The following is a 16954-nucleotide window of genomic DNA, read 5'->3' on the forward strand; positions in this document are numbered from 1 at the left end:
ACATTCAGTTAGGTAGGTTTTTCCAACAGATCTTTCAACCTCTCTTCCTAAGGGAACACAGTACCCTTAGAATTCAGAAATAAGTCTTTAGGGGGGACTGTTGAGGATAAGAATTGAGTATCCAAAAATACTTAATTCAGCCATTTCATAGACTCAGGTATATAGTTAGTAGATGTAAACTAACACACATGTTTATGAATGTCTTTGTTCCTTTTACTAATACATATATATGTATATTGCATATTTAGTGTATTTTCCTTAATACAATATACCGGCACATGTAATTCTGAAGATGGCTGCTACATCCTGTCTACACCCGGGACGATGAACAAAGGAATTCCTAAAAGCCTGTACTGTCCAATCAACAAGAGATTATGCTAATTTCTATACGTCTTGAAGCCCCGACCTACGATACTTGATTAAACTAAACTTTTGTATACACCCTCCACTTCTTAAGAGCTATAGACGTTTCAAACAATAAAGACCAGTCCTGGTCAGTGCCAGTCATGGCGATAGATATAACTGACTCGTTGTCCGCTATTTAGTCTCATGTGCACACATGACAATATAATTTGAAACAGCAGTCAGATCCTGAGTGACCGGTTGAGTCACATCCTTAACAACTGTATATTCCACGTATACTGCAATCAAGTTCACGTTACCAGCCAATAAATCAAGGCTACTGAACTCCACAGTCTGTTTATTTGAAATGTGAACAAGGGTTTAGCTGTATGCCAGAGATTCACAGCGTTACGTGAAAGAAGGCAGAACACTCCAATTTGTCCAAAGAGAGGTTTCTGAGCACATGTGGGGTATCAGCATGCTAAAAATAAACTGGGTAACACATTTTGGCTCCATTTTCTTGTGTTGTTTCTTCTAAAAGTAAATAAATTACGTCCAGAGCAAGGTTTTTAGGTAAAATGATATATTTTTGGTTTTTTTTTTCATTCCACATTGCTTTAGTTCCTGTGAAGCTTCTTGGGTGTGATTTTGAGTGCTTTGAGGGGTGTAGTTTTTAGAATGGTGTCACTTTTGGGTATTTTCTGTCACCTAGGCCTCTCAAAGTCACTTCAAATATGAAATGGTCCCTAAAAATTTTTGTTGGAAAAATGGGAAATTGTTGATGAACTTTGAACGCTTCTAACTTCCTAACCCCCCCAAATTTTTTTTAAAAAATTCCACTGATGTAAAGTAGAAATGTGGGAAATGTTATTTATTAGCTATTTTGTGTGACATAGCTCTCTGGTTTAAGGGCATGAAAATCAAAAGTTTAATAATAGCGAAATTTTTCGTTTTTGTTTTTTTTTTCACAGATCAAAGCAAAAAATGTCGTTCTAAATTTACCACTAACATGAAGTACAATATGTCACGAAAAGACAATCTCACAATCACCAGGATCCATTGAAGCGTTCTAGAGTTATTATTACCTCATCAAGTTACAATGGTCAGATTTCTAAAATTTGGCCTGGTCATCAGGGCCAAAATTGGCTCCATCATTAAGGGGTTAAGGATATAAATGTTAAACTTTGAAAATTGCAACATTTTCAAAATGTTCACATGCCGACATTTTCACAAACCAATGTAAAAAACATTGACCTAAGTTTACCACTAACAAAGTACAATGTGTCATGAAAAAATATCCCAGAATCACTGGGCTACCTTGAAGTGTTCCAGTTATGACCACATAAAGGAACAGTGATCAGATTTAAAAAAAATTGTCCTAGTCAATAAAAAAGTTGCCCATCACTTTATATATTTTACCCATCTACTGTGATCACTAAATTGTTTGTTTTGAAATACCTTATTTTATCAATTTGGGAAGTAACGCTATACCTGTAGCTCAGTCCTGATCACGTGACCCCCAGCTGCTGCAGGTTCTGGAAATTGACATGACATCACCCTATCATGTGGGCACTCAACTGATCGAGCCTCCACGACACAGCCGAAGAATGAAGCAGGCACTGGGTGGGCTGGAGCACGCAGTACAGGGGCCTGCATACCCAAGCTTCAGCTTGATGTACATCTGAGGGCACACATCCTGCTGAAATGCATTGCAGCACAGAAACCTGTTGAGTCCCTGCTCTGCATTTTGTGCGAGCACGGGGTCACAGGAAGCCGGAACCGAAGCTTGGGAGAACACATGTGTCCGCTACTTATGGACATGAATATTCACTGCTCTCCATGGCCTAAGTCCCACCCATGTCTCTGCACTGTGCGGAGAGAGGTGGGCGGGAGTATGGGCGTGGAGAGCAGTGAATATTTATGTTGTTAAAACAGTGGCAACTGATCGCCCCCATTAGAATGATAGAATAGCTAGGTGACCAGTGTTCCATCCTGCACGGCACTTCTGAGGGGGAGGGATAGATGGCCGACACATACCAAGCTGAGCTGTCAGAATAACTCAGTAACCTCCTGTCTGTGCTGCTCTTGGTGAGCGGTTCCTGTCCTGTCTTCACCCTCCTGCAGAGGAGGGGGTAGGAGGTGTCTGCTGGGAAGTTGCTGCTGTGAGTGGAAGCTGAGGGGCTGCAGTGTATGTAGACAGTGCTGCCACCAAGGCATCACTGCCCTTACTGATGTATGGGACCCGGAGAAGAGGGGGGCCTGGGCCCCAGGGTAATTACTTAGCTTTATTAAGCTCTAAGCCCCAATCATTGCCGCAGCCTGCAGTATGGCCACATCGGAGAGGGCTGGCAGTTTTGCTTCGGTCACTAATTTGCATGTGATTCACCTCATGCTCTCACATGCAAATTAGCACTGTGGTGGCGCCAGGTGCAAAGCCATGCATGTCATCCTCTGCCGACGTGCAACCGCTTGATGAGGTCATCATGCAGTGAGGCTACTGCGCGTAACGCAGAGCCAGGAGGTGGCAAGGACACGGGAAGGGGGGGGGAGTAATGGTAAGTGCTCCATGGAGGAGCTGAAGATTATATGTCCTGACATGCAGGGGAGGGGAGAGGAGGGGCATGGGGTAAAGTGTTACTACGAGTTGTAACATGAGAGGAAAAAAATCTAAAACGTGCACACCCAGCTATTTAAATATAAATAAATAAGGCTGACAAAAACAAAGGTTAGAAACATGACTGAGAAGAGATAAAGAATGGATGAAATATATGAGGATGGATAGAATAACCCTGTACTTATCCCCAATGAAGTATAAGGCCTTAACTCTCTTGGGTATGGAGTTCACTAAAGCTTCACAGAGGCCACTGGAATACTCTTCCACTCCCCCATGACGGCATTATGCAGCTGGTGGATATTAAGAGTCCTTTCACTCCTCTACCTTCTGTTTAAGAATACCTAAGAGATGCTCAATAGGGTTTCAATCTGGATATATGCTTGGCCAGTTCAACATCTTTACCCTCACTTTCTTTAGTAAGGTAGTGGTCATCTTGGAGGTGTGTTTGGGGTCGTTATATTGTAATACGAAGAGAGGGGATCATGCTCTGCTTCAACATTCCACAGTACATGTTAGCGTTCACTGTTTCCTCAAAGAACTGTAGCTCTCCACAGCTGACAGCACTCATGCAGCCCCAAATAATGACACTCCCACCACCTTGACTGTAGGCTAGGCACACTTATCTTTGTATTTCTCACCTGGTTGGCACCACACACACACTTGACACCATCCGAACCAAATAAGTTTATCTTGGTCTCATTAGAGTACAGGACATGGTTCCAGCAATCCATGTCCTTAGTGTGCTTGTCTTCAGCAAACTGTGGGCTTTCTTGTGCATCATCTTTTAGACTTCCTTCTGGGATGACAGCCATGCAGACCAATTTGATGCAGTGTGCGGTGTATTGTTTGAGCACTGACCGGATGACACCCCCCCACCCCTTTATCCTCTGCAATAATGCTGGCAAAACTCATACCTCTCTTTTGAAAAGTCAACTTCTGAATATGATGCGGAGAATGTGCACTCAACTTTTTTTGGTTGACAATGGTGAGGCCTGTTCTGCATGGAACTTGACTTATTAACCTGCTTTACGGTCTTGTCCATCATGCGCCAGCTGAGTTTCCGGCTATTTGCAATCTTCTTACAACCTAGGGCATCTTTATGTAGAGCAATAATTCTTATTTTCAGATCCTCAGAGAATTATTAGCCATGAGGTGTCATGTAAAACGTTTAGTGACCAGTATGAGAGAGAGTGTGTGAGCGATAACACCAAATTTAACACACCTGCAACCTTCTCATACTAATGAGTCAAATGACACTGGGGAGTGAAAATGGCTAATTGTGCACAATTTGGCCATTTTTTTCTTAAGGGTTGCACTCATTTTTGTTCCCTGTGATTTAGACATTAACTCTTTCTTGACATTGGACATATTGGGTACATCCTGTCAGCTACTTCACGATCAAGGATGTACCCAGTAAGTCCTGGCGATTGCAGTGGTACAGGTGCTGTGCCCCTGTGATCACTGCAAGTGACTCTGCTTATCTGACAGTCAAGCCCCGACTCTCACATCTAACGACGTTCCCCGAGCCATCCCTGGCTGTTTAACTCCCTAATACAGGGATCTCCCCTACGATCAGTAGCCTCCACAATGTAATCGCGAGGGCCGGTTGTTGCCATGGTGACCAGAGGTTGTCATGAAGACCTCCGGAATACGAAGCTAGGAAAGCATCTGGAATCATGCCAGGACGCCAAAAAACATTGAATCAAAGGCAATATCTTTATTCCCTCTCAGACGCCCAGCCTGAGAGGGAATAAACAAATGAACCAATGAGTGGGTGAGATAGCATTCAGTAGGCACAGCAGTTTGACCCATAAAAAAAAAAGAGTATATCTTAAAAGCATATACAAAGAGAATATATACCACTTTGGTCTTTTTCATCCCCTGCATACATACTCACTTGGTTCCCACCAGTGCTATACATGATCTTTGTTTACTCTTGCTTTGTATTGGCTAAACTGCTGTGCCTACTGAATGCTCTCAGCCAATCATTGGTTCATTTGTTTATTTCCCTCTCAGGCTGGGCACTGTATAGGACAGTTATTGGCTTTGCTACAATATTTTTGGGGGAATATATACCCATATAATAAGCTTGTTAGCATTCTTGTGCCTGCATAAATAAAATGTTTTTTTTTTTTATAAATGTACCTTGTTTGGTGGAGCAACAGAGTTTCTTTATTCACTGTATGTTGAGGAGTAATGTGATTCCTTACAGGAATACTTAATGGAATGGTACATAGCTTTTTGCTCATTAAAAAGGAACCCGTCACCAGGTTTTTCTCTGAGGCCGGTTTCAGACTTCCGTGTTTAATCAGGTACAAGCCACATGCATGGGTATGGTCATACGTGTGATGCCAGAGAAAAAAAACAGACTTCTCCATGTGTACATGCGGGGACACGCGGGGTCACACAATCAGTGAGAAAACACGGACGTGTGTGCAACTCCAGAGAATACCATGGGTACATGTGGCATCCGTGTTAATGTTAAGGTGAACTCTCACAAAGTTTCACAAGTTGCCTACTGCCTGATTCTAATTGGTGTGGACCAAGTGCATGCGTAAAGAATTTACACCAGACACAGTCGGATGTGAAATCTCTTCTTGATCACAGTAAAGATGGCACCGAACAATGAGAGAGTACAGAGCATGCGTCCTCTTGATATAGGCTAGGGGCGTACACAAGTTCAGATATGCCCATTTAGTGGGACAGTTCATGGGCTAGCCAATGGGGAAATCTGTGTTGCTGTTGATGGGCAGGTCTGACTTCAGTGGATGAAGCCATGGTGATGGGAGGGACGTCATCTGGTAGATCCATGCTGATGGTAGGGTCTGTGATGTCATCGGGGGCCATTTTGGATATCTCTGAAGACTGCCTTATGTATAGAGAATTAATTTAATTGAACACACTTCTCACAGTGCTCTATGTCCAGAGGTTAATTAAGTATTTCATCTTATGGCTCTCCTCAACATTAAAAATGAATGTCACACCGACTTTAGGGCTCTTCTCCACTTGCGTTTTATAAATCACAGCGATACTCGGCTCAAAATGTGAGTCGAGTGTCCTGTGTATGTCTTGCGTGTGGTCTGCATACGGTGTGTGTTTTTCCCCACATAACATACATCTGACATGCGAGCGTCATGCGAGTGCTATGTGAGTGTTTATGCATACCGCGTCAGACTGGCTATCGGAGGAATCTCCAGTAATACCAGGCCTGGCCGCCGTTACATGCACTGAACCCCAGAGCTGTCACCTGAGCTCCAGAAATCACCCCGGCCTGGCTGCAGCTGTGCTGAACTGAACAGCAATCGCCGGGGAATCAATCACTCGGCGCTCGCTGTTCAGGCTGCACTCTGGAGCTCAGGTGACAGCTCCGGAGTTCAGTGCATGTAACCGCGGCCAGGACTGGTATTACTGGAGATTCCTCCGGTAGCCAGTCCGACGCTGTATGCAAGTGTCAAGGATCCGTGAGACATGCGTATGACATACGCATGCCACCCGGATTCTGATTTTTTCTCGCTCCCATAGGATTGCATGGGGGTGAGAGAGCTGAGACTCGGTGCAAATCGCAGCATGCTGCGATTTCACCGAGAGCACGTGTGGAGTCGTAAAAAAACGGGGAAAAGGAGACAGCATCATATATAATCATTTGTCAGATTGCAAACCATTTTTACAGGCGATTACAATCGCACAAAAAAAACGCAAGTGGAGAAGAGCCCTTAGCGTGAGCCCTTATATACAGCATTCTAGAATACTGTACATAAAAGCCCAAGCTGCTCGGTAGAACGTAAAAACACCTTTATAAAATACTCTAGTGGGCGGTACGGTCCGATGGGTGTCACTGCTCTCAGTTCTGCGCCGCCTCCATCTTGTGGAGTCGCTGTTCTCCTTTCCAGCCCCATGTGCATGACGTGTCCTGTGTCATCCACACAGAGGCCATCATTGTGCTCCTGAGCACTTTGATCTGCCCTGCTGAGCGCAGAAGCAGAGTACTGTAATGTGCAGGCGCGAGAAGGTCAAAAATCGTCCGTGCCTGCAGACTACAGTACTTTGCTCTGCCCTCAGCCAGGGTCATCAACGTGCACACGTGCAGGAGCGCAATGGGGATGACGAAGAACACGCAATGCACATGGGGCTGAGCAGAAGGACGGCAATCGCACAAGATGGAGGAGGCACCGCAAGTAGCGAAGCCCATCGGAGCAGACGGCCCCCCTAGGTGAGTATTATAGAGGTATTATTTACGTTCTACAGAGCGTCCTGGGCTCTTATATACAGCATTCTAGAATGCTGTATATAAGGGCTCACTTATGGTGGCCGCAGCTCGTAAGGGAAAAACCTGGTGACAGCTGTTTGCTTATTAAAAGGAACCTATGTCCAATTCCAATAAGCATGTTCCTGTAAGGAATCAAACTACTCCCCAACATACTTTAAGGCTGTGTGCACACGTTGCGTTTTTTACCACGGAAACGCTGCGTTTAGAACCGCAGCGTTTCAGTGGCAAATTGCATGCGTTCAGCTTTCCCAGCAAAGTGTATGGGAAAGCTGAAAAATCAGTGCACATGCTGCGTTTCTAAACGCAGCGTTTTGGATGCCAAAAATCGGTGCGGAAAGAAAAGCAGCATGTCACTTCTTTTGTGCGGTGTAGCTACGTTCTCTCCCCCATTGAATCAATGATGTGGGGTCAGAACGCAGCTACACCGCATGGAGCTGCTTTTTTGTTGCGGTCCGCGGCCTTTGACGGCACGCCAGAACGCATGCATTTACCTGGAAGTGAGGTCAAGAGGCTTCCTGTTGACCTCACTTCCTGGCAAAGTCCAGGAAAGCCCCCGGTGTCACCAAAGTGCCCGCCCCGACCCCCCCTCCCGAAAATCCAACATGGCCGCGCGCACAGTAGCGCACCGGCCGCCCTGCTCCTATGATTTCTGTCGCATGTGCAATAACACATGCGACAGAAAAATGCCCCCCAGGCCCTGCCCGGTCACCCCCTATTCCCCCGGTATTCCCACTTACGTGTCTGGTCGCAGCGCTGATCCCCCGCGGCCTCCTCCTCCTTCACAGCAGACGCCGGCCGGTCACATGTGCAGAGCAGCTGACAGCCAGCACTGTGTTCAGAGAGCTGTGCTGGCTGCTCACACTCTGCAGCTGTGACCCGGGGAGAGTGGGTGCAGATTTTTGGCACCCACTCTCCTCAAATGGAGGGTCTGCCCTCCTAGAAAATGGGGGATACGTTCCCTGAGCGTGCCCCCATATTCTAAAAGGTCCAGAGGCGACGTGGGACGTCCATATGGATTTCTGCGGACCCATTTTTTTCAAATTTTTTGATTAAATTGGAGAACAAGGGAATGATTTGGGGAGTGTTTTTTCTAATAAAAAATTTTTTGGTCTTTTTTTTGCTTTTGTTTACTGTCAATTAGTTATGTCGGGTATCTAATAGACGCCGTGACATCACTAATTGCTGGGCTTGATGCCAGGTGACATTACACATCTGGTATCAACCCCATTTATTACCCCGTTTGCCAACGCACCAGGGCGCGAGATGAGTTGGGGCGAAGCGCCAGGATTGGCGCATCTAATGGATGCGCCACTTCTGGGGCGGCTGCGGCCTGCTATTTTTAGGCTGGGAAGAGTCCAATAACCATGGCTCTTCCCACCCTGAGAATACCAGACCCCAGCTGTCAGCTTCACCTTGGCTGGTGATCTAATTTGGGGGGACCCCACGTTATTTTTTTTTTTTATTCTTTATTTATAAATAAAAAAAAAAAGCCTGGGGAGCCCTCCAAATTGATCACCAGCCAAGATGAAGCTGCCAGCTGTGGTTTGCAGGCTACAGCTGTCTGCTTTTCCCTGACTGGCTATCAAAAATAGGGGGGACCTCACGCCATTTTTTTATTATTTTTTTTTTATTGGACAAATACTGAGCTAGGCACCCTTTAGTGCCACATGAAAGGTACTAAAGGTGCCAGCTTAGAATATGCAGGCGGGGGTGGGACGTTCTATATATTTGACATCCCTTCATCCATTGACGCTTTTTAGGCTGTGTGTCCACAATCAGGGTTTGCAGCGTTATGGGCGCTGAGTGTTTTCCCTGCGTCCATAACGCTGCGTTGTGCAGTAGAAGCACAGTGGAAGGATTTTTGGAGATCCCATGCCCACTGTGCTTCTTTTCTCCGCAGCATAAACTGACCGGTAGCGTGGCTTCCCGAGCCTCAGCATGTCAATTTATGCTGCGGAGACGAGAGTGTTCTCTGCAGGTAGCATAAAGCTCCACAGCAGCCTGAACCCAAATCGTGGGCATGGGCAGCTGCAGGAAGGCTGACACTGTGTACTAGACGCCGTGTCGCTGGATCATGGCCATATAGCCTTAGGCCCCTTTCACCCGTCAGTGATTCTGGTACGTTTGTGCTTTTTTTTAAACGTACCAGGATCACTGACATACGCAGACCCATTATAATGAATGGGTCTGCTCACACGTCAGTGATTTGTCACTGCACGTGTCTCCATGCGGCGTACCCGCGTGTGCGTGATTGCCGCACGGAGACATGTCCATTTTTTTCCTGGCATCACTGATGTTCCACGCAGTGGTGTGATCCGTGAAACACGTGCCAGAAAAAAACGTGCTTTTAAAATAAAAATCATTTTAACTCACCCGGCGTCCAGCGATGTCCTCTGCAGCCCGTGCAGCTTGCTGCTTCTGAGACGGCTCATTATTGTCGCGCATATTCATGATGCACGACACAGCCGACCTGGAAGCAGCTGCTGCGGGGGTCAGCGCCGGCCGGATGCTGCACCGCGGGAGCGATCAGCACCATGGAGAGCGGGAGCGGGTGAGTTAATCTCTAAGTGCAATCACGGGCCACGGAGAACGGAGCCCGGATTGCACTTAGACAACCCATGTGTGCCGTGATTCACGGCACACGGAGGGACATGTGCGTGTTTTACACGCCAGTGAAAAACGTCAGTGTTTTTCGCTGACGTGTGAAACGGGCCTAAAAGTGAGAATATTGTTGCTACAGCAACATTTTGGGTGAAGTAGCTGTGGATTCAAAATGCTTAATATACTCCTGAATAAAATCCTTGATGGGTGCAGATTCCAAAATGGGGTCACTTGTGGGGGTTTTCTGACGTATAGGTACCTAAGGGGCTTGGTGCGCGAAGTTTATTTCAACTTTTCCAAAATTCAAATGGTGCTCCTTCCATTCCAAGCCCTCCCATTTATCCAAACAGAATGTGGAGAAGGAAATGACATCACAGGTTTTTTTTTCCAAAGGTCTGTGTTCAACCAACTTTATTAACACTGACAAGTCTTAAAAAACGCACCTAAAAAAAACGCATGAAAAACGCATGCGTTTTCGATGCGTTGTTTCTCAAAAAGCATTGTTTACAATTCTCCCCTCTGCCAGAGGGTGCGTTTTTTTTCCGCGCGGAAAAAAAAGCAACGTGTGCACATACCCTGAATAAAGAAACTCTGTTGCTCCACCAAAGGTGTTACATTTATAAAACACAGTTGGCCGCAGTTCATAAGGGGAAAAACCTGGTGACCGGTTCCCTTTAAGCGTTTTTATTGTGTGCCATGCTCTGTTCTTTTTACATTTTAAAATATTACCTATTATATTGGTGATCCCAATTTTCATTCACACCAAATTTTTCTTGCATTTCTACATAGTTGAGTTATTTAGAGGGCTTTTCAAATTTAGTGCTGTGCACTGACTATATTGTATCCAAGTGTCATATATTCATTGTTGTCCCATGAAAAGCTATAACAAAACAATTACAAAAATGTGAGGTGTGTATTCACTGTCGTTATATAGTGTAGATCCAATTACATTTTCTTGCCACAGATCTACTGCTCCATATGGAATTGTGTATATAGGGCAGAAACACCAGATATCAAATAACATTCTGATTTATTGATAATACTGTGCAGATAATGTGCGGTGCCACATCAACTTTCTAAGCGATTTTAGGTCTTGTCCTTATCGTATGAACTATGGATATTGCAGTATTAAGGCACAATGTAGGCTACGTGTTTATCTCATTAGTAGAAGGTGGCCCGATTCTACGCATCGGGTATTCTAGAATTTACGTATTGTGTAGTTCATGTATGATTTTTGTTATATATATATATATATATATATATATATATATGATAGATGTTGTTGTGTGTAGTTACCAAGTGTTTGTGTAGGGCGCTGTACATGTTCTGGGTGTTGTCTGGGTGTGGCGGGGGGTGAGAGCGGTGTTGTATGTGTGTTGCGTTGTTTGTGGAGCGCTGTGTGTCTGTAGCGTTGTGTGTGTGTGTGTTGCGCGGTTTGTGTGGGTGTGGTGTGTTTTGGGGGAAGGTATGTTTTGTGCAATGTGCGTGTTGTGCGGTATGTGCGTATATTTATGTATGCCGCGGTGTTTGTGTGTTGGGTGTGTGCGGCGTTGTCTGTGTATGTGGGTGTCTGTGTATGGCGGTGTTTGTGGTTCCCAGTGTGTGTGTGGTGTGTTGTGTGTGCGTGTTGGGGGGAGGTGTGCACCTCTCATCGTGCTCCATCCCCCATGCTGCGCACCCCCCATCGTGCTCCATCCCCCATCGTGCTCCATCCCCCATGCTGCCCACCCCCCATCGTGCTCCATCCCCTATGCTGCGCATTCCCCATCGTGTTCCATCCCCGATGCTGCGTACCCCCCATCGTGCTCCATACCCCATGCTGCGTACCCCCCCATCGTGCTCCATCCCCCATGCTGCGCACTCCCCATCGTGCTCCATCCTCCATGCTGCGCACTCCCCATCGTGCTCCATCCTCCATGCTGCGCACTCCCCATCGTGCTCCATCCTCCATGCTGCGCACTCCCCATCGTGCTCCATCCCCCATGCTGCGCACTCCCCATCGTGCTCCATCCTCCATGCTGCGCACTCCCCATCGTGCTCCATCCCCCATGCTGCGCACTCCCCATCGTGCTCCATCCTCCATGCTGCGCACTCCCCATCGTGCTCCATCCCCCATGCTGCGCACCCCCCATCGTGCTCCATCCCCATGCTATAATAGTTCTCCTATTATACTCAGAGAGGAGTATAATAGGAGGACTATAATAGGAGGAGTAGTCCTGGGGGGAGAGGAGTATAATGCCGGCTCCCTGCACATGTGTACCGGGAGCCAGTGTACACTGGTGACTATGATACACATCGGGTAACTAAGGGACCTTAGTTACTCGATGTGTATAATGGTTACCAGCGTTCACCGGCTCCGTCAAGATCCCAGCATCGCAAGGTTATGTCTGGCGCTGCTGGGATCGTGACGGAGCCGGTGTACACTGGTAACTATGATACACATCGGGTAACTAAGGGACCTTAGTTAACCGATGTGTATATTGGTTACCAGTGTACACTGGCTCCGTCACGATCCCAGCAGCGCAAGGTTATGTCTGGCGATGCGTGCGGAGGGCCGGGGCGAGCGGCCAATCCATGCGGAGGGCGGGGCCAGGCCGAGGCGAGCGACCAATCCGTGGGGGGCGGAGCCAAGGCGAGCGGCCAATCCGTGCGGGGGGGGCGGGGCCATGGCGAGCCCAGTTGCCAATCAGCTTTGTGTCACCGTAAGGACACAATTTTGGAGCAAGACAGACAGACAGAATAAGGCAATTATATATATATAGATATGCTTTTTTACATTAATTCAATAGTCCAATCACAAATCCACCAGGGTCTTTAAAAATGTACAGGTTTTATTTGAAACAAAAAATACATACAAAGATAAAACCACAGTCATGGTGAGGGCTAGGCAGCAAAGGTGTACGGCTGGACAAACCAGTAATGTGAGGGTACAGAGTGTAATCTTTTGTGCAACACTTCTGCAATTCAGAAGCAGGTGAAGTCATAAATCTCCCATATATAAATTGTCTAAGTAGACCCTATCTGCATACTAATAAAAAAAAAAAAAAAACATTGCAGACAGGACACGTTGTAAACAGAACTTACCCAGAATATCCTAGGTAGAGACCAAGAACCTGTGCAACCCCACTATCAGTGTGCCCGCTCTCAGTCACCTCAGACGCTGGTGCGCCCCCTGCCAACCCCCTCAGACGCTGGTGCGCCCCCTGCCATTACCTCAGACGTTAGTGCGCCCCCTGCCATTACCTCAGACGTTAGTGCGCCCTCTGCCATTACCTCAGACGCTGGTGCGCCCCCTGCCAACCCCCTCAGACGCTGGTGCGCCCCCTGCCATTACCTCAGACGTTAGTGCGCCCCCTGCCATTACCTCAGACGTTAGTGCGCCCTCTGCCATTACCTCAGACGCTGGTGCGCCCCCTGCCAACCCCCTCAGACGCTGGTGCGCCCCCTGCCATTACCTCAGACGTTAGTGCGCCCCCTGCCATTACCTCAGACGTTAGTGCGCCCCCTGCCATTACCTCAGACGTTAGTGCGCCCTCTGCCATTACCTCAGACGTTAGTGCGTTCGCTCTTGTATTCTACCTCCCTCTAGTCTTACAGCTCTCCCTTTACTTTCCCGCCGAGAACCCAACCAAAAATCACTTGCAGTTTACTCCCAACCACAGGCAGCGAGTGAGGCGTCCTCTTCCCTGATTGGTTACGACCTCACGCTCGATGACGTCATCGCGCTACAGTCGGCGCTTCTCCCGCTCCTGGCGGAAGTACCTGTGCTGTTGTTACCTGGGGGGAAGGTGGAGATTTAGTTCTGCCGTTCTGTAGGCGACACCGGGGACCGGAACTGGGGTCGTCCCTTTTTCTTTCCACAGAGCAGGTAAGGGGAACAGAATGACGGCAACGGCGGCGGTGTGAGCGCATGTGCTTGTGTTTACGGTGTCTGGGCCCCGCCTCCTCCGAGCACACAAGTTTGGGCCTGGGATAACGAGTGCCCTGTGCTCCGCTGGTTTGGGGAGTGTGTCCCTCTGCGGCGTGTGCTGTAATAGTGGCCGTGACTTTCTTGGGACAGGCTATTGGTGTAGTTGTGTAGAGCGTGAGTATTCCACTGATTGGTAAGTGGGAGGGCCACCAGAAGCCACATGGGGCACCTATCCCCTCCCCCACCTGTACAGTGTGCCCATCCACACACTGGGCACTGCACTTTTATTGGGGCAGGTACTGGCACGCAATACGTGGGCCAATTTCACACTTATGGGGTAGATTTCTCAAGACGTCTGCTGTTTGCCTGGGCTCAGGTAGTCTCATTGCACTAGTCTCCCCCACCTTTATGGGCTGGGAGTTAGACTGCAGCAGCTGGCTACAGAATTTGTCACCATGGAGACTTACAAATTTGCATTAAAACTGTGGTCCGAAACCTGTAAAGCATTTGAGAATCAGTTAGGATCTATAGTAAAATGTCTAATTGAGATGATGATTAAACAAAGTTCACTAAGATGTCCCTAGCATTTAACCCCCCACCTCCCCCACCCAAATAGTGCCATAACTGTTTTTTTTTTGTTTTGTTTTTTTTTCAGGGGGGGGGGTTCTTTTCTGTTTCTTGGAGGCTTATCTGTCCTGGACGAGTTATGTATCTAATGGCAGTCAAAGCCACAGCTATTCCGTTATTCTTTCGGTTCTTCTGGCATTCATTGCACAGTAACAATGACATGTTAAAGGGAACCTGTCAGGTCCAATATGCACCCAGAACCACGAGCAGTTCTGGGTACATATTACTAATCCCTGCCAAGGCTCTGTGCCCACATTTGCGTATTGCATGCAGTTACGCTGCGTTCTGCATCGCAGCGTAATTGCCTGCGTCCCCAGCACAATCTATGAAGATTGTGCATTATCCATGCGCACGTTGCATTTTAGAACGCAGCGATTTGCATGTTGCCAAATCGCTGCGTTCTAAAACGCAACATGTCACTTCTTTCGTGCGCTTTGGATGCAGTCCACGCTCTGTCTATGGGAGAGGCTGCATCCAGAGCACATGAAATTGGCTTTTCAGTACGCAGTGTTTCTGCAGCGATTTGAAGCACACATGTGCTGTTCCAATCACTGCAGAAATTCTGCAGGGACAGAACGCAACGTGGGCACATAGCCTAACCGTCCCTGTATACACAAGCACAGATAAAGAGATCTTAAGAAAAAGTATTTCTAAAGATCTTTTATCGTATGCTAATGAGCGTATGGACTAGTCCCCTGGGCGTTCATTCCCCTGGTTATTTGGCCCCTTTAGCATGTTAGTACGCCCCTGTGGGTGGACTAAGATCCTAATGTATGCGCAGCGTCAGAGTATGATCTCACTCACCTTTACGGCTGCCATCACCGCCTGACACAATGCGTATGACCCCTGAGTTTGTCATGTGCACTACTTAAGTTTGAAGCCAAGACCTGTACACCCGGCTTCATAGTGCTCATGACCTGAAATCCAGTGTTGGGTAGCGATGGCAGTGGAGAGGTAAGTGAGACCATCCTCTGGCGCTGCACGTTCATTAGCATGTTAGCACACCCACAGGAACGTACTAACACGCTGATGAAGCCGAATAGCCAGGGGAACTGAAGCCCAGGGGACTAGTCCCCTTGCTCATTAGCATAAGATAAAAGATCTTTAGAAATCCTTTATCTAAAGATCTGTGTATCTTTGCTAGTGTATAGAGGGACAGTTAAGGTGGTGTCACACATAGCGACGCACCAGCGATCACGACCAGCGATCTGACCTTATCAGGATCGCTGCTGCGTTGTTACATGGTCGCTGGTGAGCTGTCAAACAGGCAGATCTCACCAGTGACCAGCCCCCAGCCAGCAGCGACACGTGGAAGCGTAACTAAGGTAAATATCGGGTAACCAAGGAAAGCACTTCTCTTGGTTACCCGATATTTACCTTAGTTACTAGCGTCCGCCGCTCTCACGCTGCCAGTGCCGGTTCCCTGCACTCTTAGCCAGAGTACACATCGGGTTAATTACCCGATGTGTACTCCAGCTACGTGTGCAGGGAGCCGTCACTGGCAGCGTGAGAGCGGCGGACGCTAGTAACTGAGGTAAGTATCGTGTAACCAAGGAAAGGGCTTCTTGGTTACCCGATGTTTACTGTGGTTACAGCTTACCGCAGGCTGCCAGACACCAGCTCCCTGCTCGCTTCCGTTCATCGCTCTCTCGCTGTCACACACAGCGATGTGTGTGTCACAGCGGGAGAGCAACGTCCAAAAAATGAAGCAGGACATTCAGCAACGACCGGCGACCTCACAGCAGGGGTCAGGTCGTTGCTGGATGTCACACAGCAACGGACGTCGCTGCTACGTCACAGAAAATGGTGACTTAGCAGCGACATTGTTGTCGTCGCCGCTTTGTGTGACAAACACCTTTAGGCAGGGATTAGCAATATACACCCAGTACTGCTCGTGGCTCTGGGTGCATATTGGACCTGACATGTTTCCTTTAATATAATTTGGCTGGTCGCTATGATTATCTAGATACCAACTATTTTTATTTTAGCTTTCCAGAATTAAAAATGTAAAATATTCTGTTTTTTGTTGGCCTTTTCTGACCATCTTTTTTCTTTTTCAGTCTGTTGAGATGTGTAATTGCTCCTTTTTCACCAGCCGTGGGATGTTAGACATCCAAGTGAAGGGAGAGAGCTTTCCAAACTAAAAATGTCTTTATTAAAAGTCAATAATAAAGCATGGTGCATAGACATAGCGCCAATGTGTTTCCTACCGATAAGGCATCTTTAGATGCTTACATCCATCTGTGGCCTGGGTGAATATCTGGTGGCTTGCCATGGCAGCCAGGGGATTTTTGATGGCCCTTGTTGCTGGGATCTTGGCCTCCCTGTGGCTGGGGTCATAGGATAATGTCAAGTTTCACTTTATACTGTAATAGTTTGACATTGCTGTTTGTATAATAAGTAGAGATTGTACAAATCCATTTGCAGGCCCAGGTTCAGTGGCCACATCAGTAATCTGTGCCTTCCGGATAGGAGCCTAGTGAACTGCTGCCTACCTGAAGACATCACTAGTCCTTTTTGATTAGTTGGATTGGCACGTAATTATTATGATGCATGTAGGATGTTTGACCTGACTGGCTAAACGAAAGAGGTG

General features: G+C 47.4%; 1 protein-coding gene across 5 annotated transcripts in view; it reads left to right on the forward strand.

The window, feature by feature from the left end:
- Positions 1-13540: 13540 nt before the first annotated feature.
- The window catches only part of EYA3 (EYA transcriptional coactivator and phosphatase 3), a 191040-nt gene continuing 187626 nt past the window's right edge, over positions 13541-16954 (forward strand). For 4 of the 5 annotated variants that reach the window (XM_075335963.1, XM_075335967.1, XM_075335964.1 and 1 more), the window contains exon 1: positions 13541-13692. The gene's annotated coding sequence lies outside the window, so the exon portion shown is untranslated. Of the gene's footprint in view, positions 13693-13769; positions 13909-16954 lie in introns of those variants that run through there. The other variant, XM_075335966.1, reaches the window with a different exon arrangement.

Source organism: Anomaloglossus baeobatrachus, chromosome 2 (assembly GCF_048569485.1).
Source record: "Anomaloglossus baeobatrachus isolate aAnoBae1 chromosome 2, aAnoBae1.hap1, whole genome shotgun sequence".
Classification (NCBI taxonomy): Eukaryota; Metazoa; Chordata; class Amphibia; order Anura; family Aromobatidae; genus Anomaloglossus; species Anomaloglossus baeobatrachus.